The sequence below is a fragment of the Thunnus albacares genome, chromosome 9 (assembly GCF_914725855.1).
Source record: "Thunnus albacares chromosome 9, fThuAlb1.1, whole genome shotgun sequence".
Lineage (NCBI taxonomy): Eukaryota > Metazoa > Chordata > Actinopteri > Scombriformes > Scombridae > Thunnus > Thunnus albacares.
The window spans coordinates 6,889,400-6,896,631 of NC_058114.1; positions in this window are offsets into that span (position 1 = coordinate 6,889,400).

Here is a 7,232-nt window from a genome sequence, read left to right on the forward strand (position 1 = left end):
AATGTGTTTTTTTTTCTAATCTAGAGGTGCAACAGCTATATACGATACAGACCTCAGGGGAGGGGAGGGTCATGGTGGATAATTGGTCGACAAACCACAGGACTAACTGTGTATCAGGGTTCATGCCTCTATGTCCCGCATGTTGAGAGATTTAAAGCTCAGTCACGCCAGCATATAGAATTTTGTGGAGAAATCAGTTCATTTAAATGAAATTGCCATTAATGTTTTTGCTCATAGGGGTGAAGTAAATCTACACAATTTTTTTACATCTAGTTTAACTTTGACCAGCAAGTCATGCCATTTAGTATCAAGCCATCTTGACCATGCTGATCTTTGGGGGATCAGACTCAGAGTCTAAAATGGCAAAAGCAATCGCAGCTTATTAGATGTGTTGCACTATCCACTTTTATTTTAACTCCTCTGTTGGAGTCTAAAACAGGAATGGTTTGCAAACAGTTATGAGTTAAGAGTCAATGGTACACACACGTCTTTTGAATAAACTGTGTGAACTTACTGCATTAGCAACCAAGCTAAGCTAACGAGGAAATGTAGATTTTTATTTGACCGCTGTAACTCTTTATTGAATGGATTGATGTACAATACTGTAAACAAAATTCCAGGGGGGAAATAAACAGTGGGGTACAGAGGAAATAGAAAGAGGTATGGAGAGCTATTGTAACTGAGTAGTGCCAGCCCAGCCAGCTAGCCCTGTCTGGGACTGTCTCATCCACTGTATGGAAGACAGTCCCTGGCTATCCCATAGAAAAAGCTCCGGAAAGCAGCTGTGCGCTGCTCCTTAACAGAGATGGGGCAGTTAACCAGACACACATTTGCCTAACCAACACATTAGTCCTCCACCAAGTGTATTTGCCCCAGTGACAACCTTTTTTTTGAGTGTGAAATTGATTAGTTTTTTCCCCTTGTGGCAAAAAAGACCCTATGGACTGTTTTCGTGCTTGGTGGGTGGGTGGGGGGACACTGATACAGTGATGAGCCCACTAACGCTTGCCGCACCAGAATGAGGTGAAGAAGATGCCGCACTCGAAAACTGGACAGGCGACACAAACGTGAAATATATGCTTTATCCCAAGTGTTTTCAGACAGTACTTTTCAGTTTTACAAGAGAAAAGACAGACGAGGACTAACTGGTTGGTCTGGCAAATGTACATTTGGTTAACTGCCCCATCTCTGTTAAAGAGCAGTGCATAGCCACTTTTCTATGGGGGAGCCCAGGACTGTCTCCCACGCAGTGGATGAGACATTCCCGCTACCAGCTGACTGGCGTATCAGCAGTTAGCTCGCCAGTTACAGTAGTTCACCAACTAGTCCTGTGAGTAGTCACTACGTCACCAAGCTTCTTGATCCAAATTTTTCACAAACGCGCAGATTGATGTCACTGTGACCAGGTCTTTAGGCTACAAAAACACTTGGGGTTAAGGGTCCAGTGTGTAAGATTTAGTGGCATCTAGTGGTGAGGTTGCAGATTGCAACCAAATGAATACACCTCCCCTCACCCTCCCCTTCCAAGCGTGTAGGAGCACTACGGTGATTGCGAAAAACATGAAAAGCCCTCTCTAGAGCCACTGTTTGGTTTGTCTGTTCTGGGCTACTGTTAAGATACGGTGGTGCAACATGGCGGAAGGGGAATCCACTTCCTATGTAGATACAAAGGGCTCATTCTAAGGTAACAAAAACACAATTCTTATTTTCAGGTGATTATACACTAATTAAAATATACTTATTAATATTATATTCCATTTCTGCCACTAAATTCTTCACACTGCACCTTTAATGGTTGTTTTTTGCAGTGTGCTGTGCTTTACAGTAAGTCTTGCCATTAACAAAATGCTATTTGTCCATTGTCTCTTGCAGAACCCTGTATTTTGAATGAAGACGACACTAGACAACATAACATTACTCTCAAATCTAGTGACAATAAATATTTTCATCATGATGAAATAATTGAGTTCAGGTGTGCGAGAGGAGTACCTGTCGGTGAGGTGGCATTAAGTCAGAGGTGTAATGGTGGTGTGGTTCTGCTGCCTACTTGCCAGTAAGAGTTTTAGTTAAGTAGAAATAATGGACAAAGCAAAAAGTGACAGTTATGCACTGATCATCTGTCTCATCTGTATCAGTGTTGTCAACTGTGAGAATTTTTAATAAAACAGTCGTGTGTACTCAGATTGTTTTCTGCCTTTATGTACAACATTATGAGATTTAAAGTCTGCAGATTTGAGGCACAAGCTAAATAGATCAGACTTTCTATTATTTTATTATTCTGTCTTAGTGAAGCATGAGAGATAAATGTCTGAATGCTGGAATCATATAAATTCCCAATTTAACCAATATTGCAATATATTGTTTATTTGGTATTTATTTACATTTATAACCTCTCAATAGACATGTGTTGGTCTGTATGGCGGTTGGTCCACTACTTTGGTCCAGACTGAAATGTCTCAGCATTTATAAGATGGATTGCAATGAAACTTTGGTCAGATATTCATGTCCATTTGTTTGTACAGAGTATAGAGCTGCTAGCCTGGTTGTAGACCATTCATTACAAGTTCTGTACTTTGTCAGAAAGCAAGAAATCATCTCCCTTCTTTAAGATTAGTGCTTTCACAGATAGTACAGCAGGTTCCAGCTACATTATCTTATTACATATTACATAATAACACTGCACTAGGTAGGCAGAAGACCAGAATGAAAGTTGACACAATTATAGCTGTTATATACATTGTTTTGTGAAACTATACCTAAATATATTTAGCTACACATACACATTCTTTACACATAAAGTATACACATACAGCTTCTATAAACATAGTAGCTGCTCTGGAGCTTTCGATCATATCACATGATCTTTAGCAGGTGGAGTTGCCCTAGTTATGCAAATGTAGATGTTGAAATTTCCATGTTTTGTGAATTTTATCTTGTTTTCCTAAATAAAAAACAGTATAACAGAACAAGGTAAATATACCAATCTAAAATTTAAAAAAAATGAATGAAATAATGAATATGTTTTTAAAATGAGAGGAACAGACAAAGAAACTCAAATTAACAAAAATTTGCAAGCATCAGACAGTTCCTAAATTTTAAAGTTAAAAGTTCCACATTTTGAGAATACACTTAATCACTTTCTTGCTAAGAAAAAGATGAGAAGATTGACACTGTTCACATGTCTGTTTGCAGGAAGCTACTTGACAGCGGCCGGCTAAATTAGCTTAGCACAAACACTGTAAAAAGGGGAAACAGTTAACCTGGCTCTGTCCAAAGCTAAAGCCGCCTTTGTAAAGTTCACACTTTCATCTTGTTTGTTGAATCCACCTTAATGCCCCCTGTTTCCAGTCTTTGTGTTAAGCTGAGTTAGCCAGCTGCTGGTGATAGTTTCATACTTACTGTATGCAAGCAAATACACAGATTTCCCAAAATACTGAAATATTCCTTTAAGATTCTCAGTTATTAAGTGAAGGAGGATATCCATTGAGAACCATTTGTGTTCATAAAGGTATACTACACACAACTGTATACATTAATAATTAATAATCTACTGACCAGCTGTGTAGATACTTATAAAAGATGCATATACTACACTTACAGTACATCCAGTATATCTGGAGTGAATTACTAGTCAAACAAAAGATCTAAACAAGGAAATAAATGTCTATAACATCTAATATCTAACTATTTCTCATCCATGTTTGCTTACCAGGTGAGTTTCAAAGTTCATTCTTGATTTGCAAACATCAGATGAGAGAACAATCTTAATACAAGCTTCGTTTAGTAGCAGTTTATTGTAAAGTGAAAATATAAAGATTGCTTGTAAAGACTGCCTTTGCACATGAGACCACATTAAATGTTGGAATTTGTGAATGCATTTCAGAAAAAAAGCATTTGAGAGAGGACTTCTGCAAGTTTGGTGGAGGAGGTCTTTGGCAAATTTGCCCATGCTCCTTGGCAGTGGCAGTTTACTTATCAATTTGTGAATTTCCACCATGTAGAAACACTTACCTGTACAACTACAAGGGGACAAACGTCGACTCAGCCACTGATACTCTGTTAAGAGAGTTGTTCCTGACTACAGCACCTATATTTCCTGGACCGTCACTATGAGATTCTCTCTACTTCCTTTCCTTTTTGCCCTGTGGCTGAACATGGACCTTTCGGCATCACAGAATGGTAAGAGTTTTGAATAATGTGTCAGTTTTCAGCTCCGTATTTAGTTGTACCAAAGTTGCACTAACGTTAATGTAGCTGAAAATGTAAAATAAAATAAAATAAAATATTAAAACCTGAACTTATTATTATTATCCTAACACCACAGGAGTGATCTGTCCACAGGAGTGGACCCTGTCCACCAAGATTGGCAAGCGTCATTGTGAAATAAACAAAAAATTAAACAAAAGAGCCCTTTTGACATATGGGGGCTAAAAAAAAAAAACAGTGAATAAATAACAGAATTGAACTTTATTGTCCACAAAGGTGGAAATATACACAAAAGCCAACCTGCAAAATGCTATTAAAATTCAGAAATTATACAGAAATAATATAAAACACATATATGAAATCAGTGCATAAAAGAGCTCTTGTGAATTAATAAAATTGTAAAAATGTAATATATAATGGCTACAACAATTTACCTAATGAAGATGGAATAGAGTTTACAGATGGTGTAAAGATATAGATTTATTATCTATTGAAAAATATAGTATTTGCAATATATAATTAATTGCTTATTTATTTAATTGTTGATATCTTCATTTCATTTATGGAAAGATATTTATTTTTCATTTGATATTCTTTCCTTACTAATATATTTATTCACCTGGAAAGAATCAAATCAGGGGAGTTGCAGTTTCATTATATGGACCCCTAGTTCACCAGGATGCCCCATCACTTATTTCTTAATTTTACTGTCTATTTATTAATATAATTTTGTCACATGTAGTGTTCAATACAAATACATGACTGCATGATATTGTGAACCAATTGTTTTACCCAAAAGACCTGTCTTGGCCCTAAAACTCTTGACAAGCTGGCTGAGTTTATTCAAACCTCTGGAAAAAGTTATGGAGTCATTTCTGATTCTGAAATCAGCTTTGAAAAGCGAAGCAATTCACTAGTTAGGTCCAGTTTCCTCCAACTGCAGATTGTATCCAAAAATCCATTGCTCCACAATCTGGAGAAAGTCATCCATGCCTTAATTTCTTGTCGATTAGACTACTGTAATTCCCTAAATGTTGGCATTAGTCAGTCTTCCTTGTCCCAGCTGCAATGTGGTTAAAATGCTGCGTCTTGACTTTTCACTGGCACCAAAAAAGAGAGACCACATCAGTCCCATACTGGCCTCTGTCACTGTGTATAATTGAATTTGAAACCTCATCCATCATACCCGCCTAAAAAGCCATTTCTTATTATTTGACATTTGAACTTGAATAACTCTGTATGTCCCTAATGTGCATTCATTATCTGTGCTCCTTGTCCTTGCACAGCTTGTTCTTTAATTATTCAGCATTTTGGTTGTTGTTTCTGTGCTTTATAAATAAAGTTACTTGCCTAAACTTGTACCATCATCGCCCTACATTCTAAACTATCTAAGGATACATGTCACAGGTGGTGACAAACTGGCCACAATATTGTGTGATTAAAGTATTTTGCCCGATCATTATCCAGAAGATGTGCCAATTATCTGAATCATTCAGAACTGGGCCAGAGTCTAATACCTAAACATGTACGTTGTCTGTATCCATACATTTTTAGAGCTTTTGGGTTGCGAGACACCACCATTTCTTGGCAATGGAGACATCAAGGATACTATGAAAACTCACTACAGCCATAATGAAAGGGTTGAATACGTGTGTCAGAAATACTACATCATGGAGGGTGAACCTAGCAGAACCTGCATCAACGGTGAATGGACCGGACAGATGAGATGCCTCAGTAAGTTATAATTGTCCTCATATTTATTATTCATATTGCAATGTGTGTCATTTTGTATAGTCAAAATGTATATTGGCCATTATTTTTATAATAACAGTGTATCAAATGAGTAGTATAAGAGGCGTTGATCACTAAACTCTGCAGCTCCCCTCGGCTTTTCAGTGATTTATAGCAGGTTTCAGCTCATTGTTTAGCTGTCTGGCTGCAACCTTACCGTTTTGGTTCACTCTCAGCGCTCTCAATGCATCATTTTAAGCAGCTGTTTGCAGACAAAAAAAGCTCTAAAAACCCACTGTACACTTCCTGCTCATCACCAAACTGCAAACAGACACAGTTAGCAACTAGCTGGTGAACACAGTGGAGCATTTAGCAGCTGAAGAACCAGATATTTCTCTCAGGAGTTGGTTACCCTGTCAAGTGACCAGAAACACAACTCTAAATGTGATGTGTAAATAGGCTTGTTGACACATTCACCATGACAACTTTATAAGGTGATAATATATCAGTGTTGTGTTTATAGTTTGTTCTGCTGCCCCTCTAATATATAAGTAATTGCAGGTTTAATTATAATTTCAATATGGTTTACAGTGGTTGGATGTGACAGTTTGAGGTAAATAAATTCAATAACAGATTGTGATCAGTGTGATTATTCCTTTGACATATCTTTATATCTCACTCTTGTGCTTATAATGTCAAACACCAGGCCTAAAATCATCAATGTTATCAGGTAAGTGTGGCAGAAAGTAGTCTGCCCAACACACTGCCCCGCTATACATGATACTTTAGTCACTTCTGACATCAACAAAATGTTTTTTTGTCCATTATCTCTTGCAGAACCCTGCACCGTGACAGCTGATGACATGAGGCATCAAAATATTGCATTCAAATATAGAGATGCCAACAAAATGTATTCAACTCATAACGATGTAATTGAGTTTAGGTGCACCAAAGGACAACCTGTCAACAACGTGGGACTGCGTCAGAAGTGTAATGATGGTGTGTTGCTCCTGCCCTCATGCCAATAAGAGTGTTTGTTGACTGGAAGCGGCGTGATGAGAACCATGAATAAAGAAAGATCATATGATGTGCTGCACTGTGGTGCCCCCCTACAGTTATTTCATGTACTGCTTGCTCTTTAGTCACAACCAATAAAGTTTTTTTTCTATGCTTGTTTCTAGTGGCAATCTTTTTTTTTTTTTTAAAGGCCTCAAGAAACTGTTTAAGGTGATGTCATGTTATTTCAATGCACCAAACAGAGTTAAGCAACATTTTTGCTGACATTGCCAGACCAG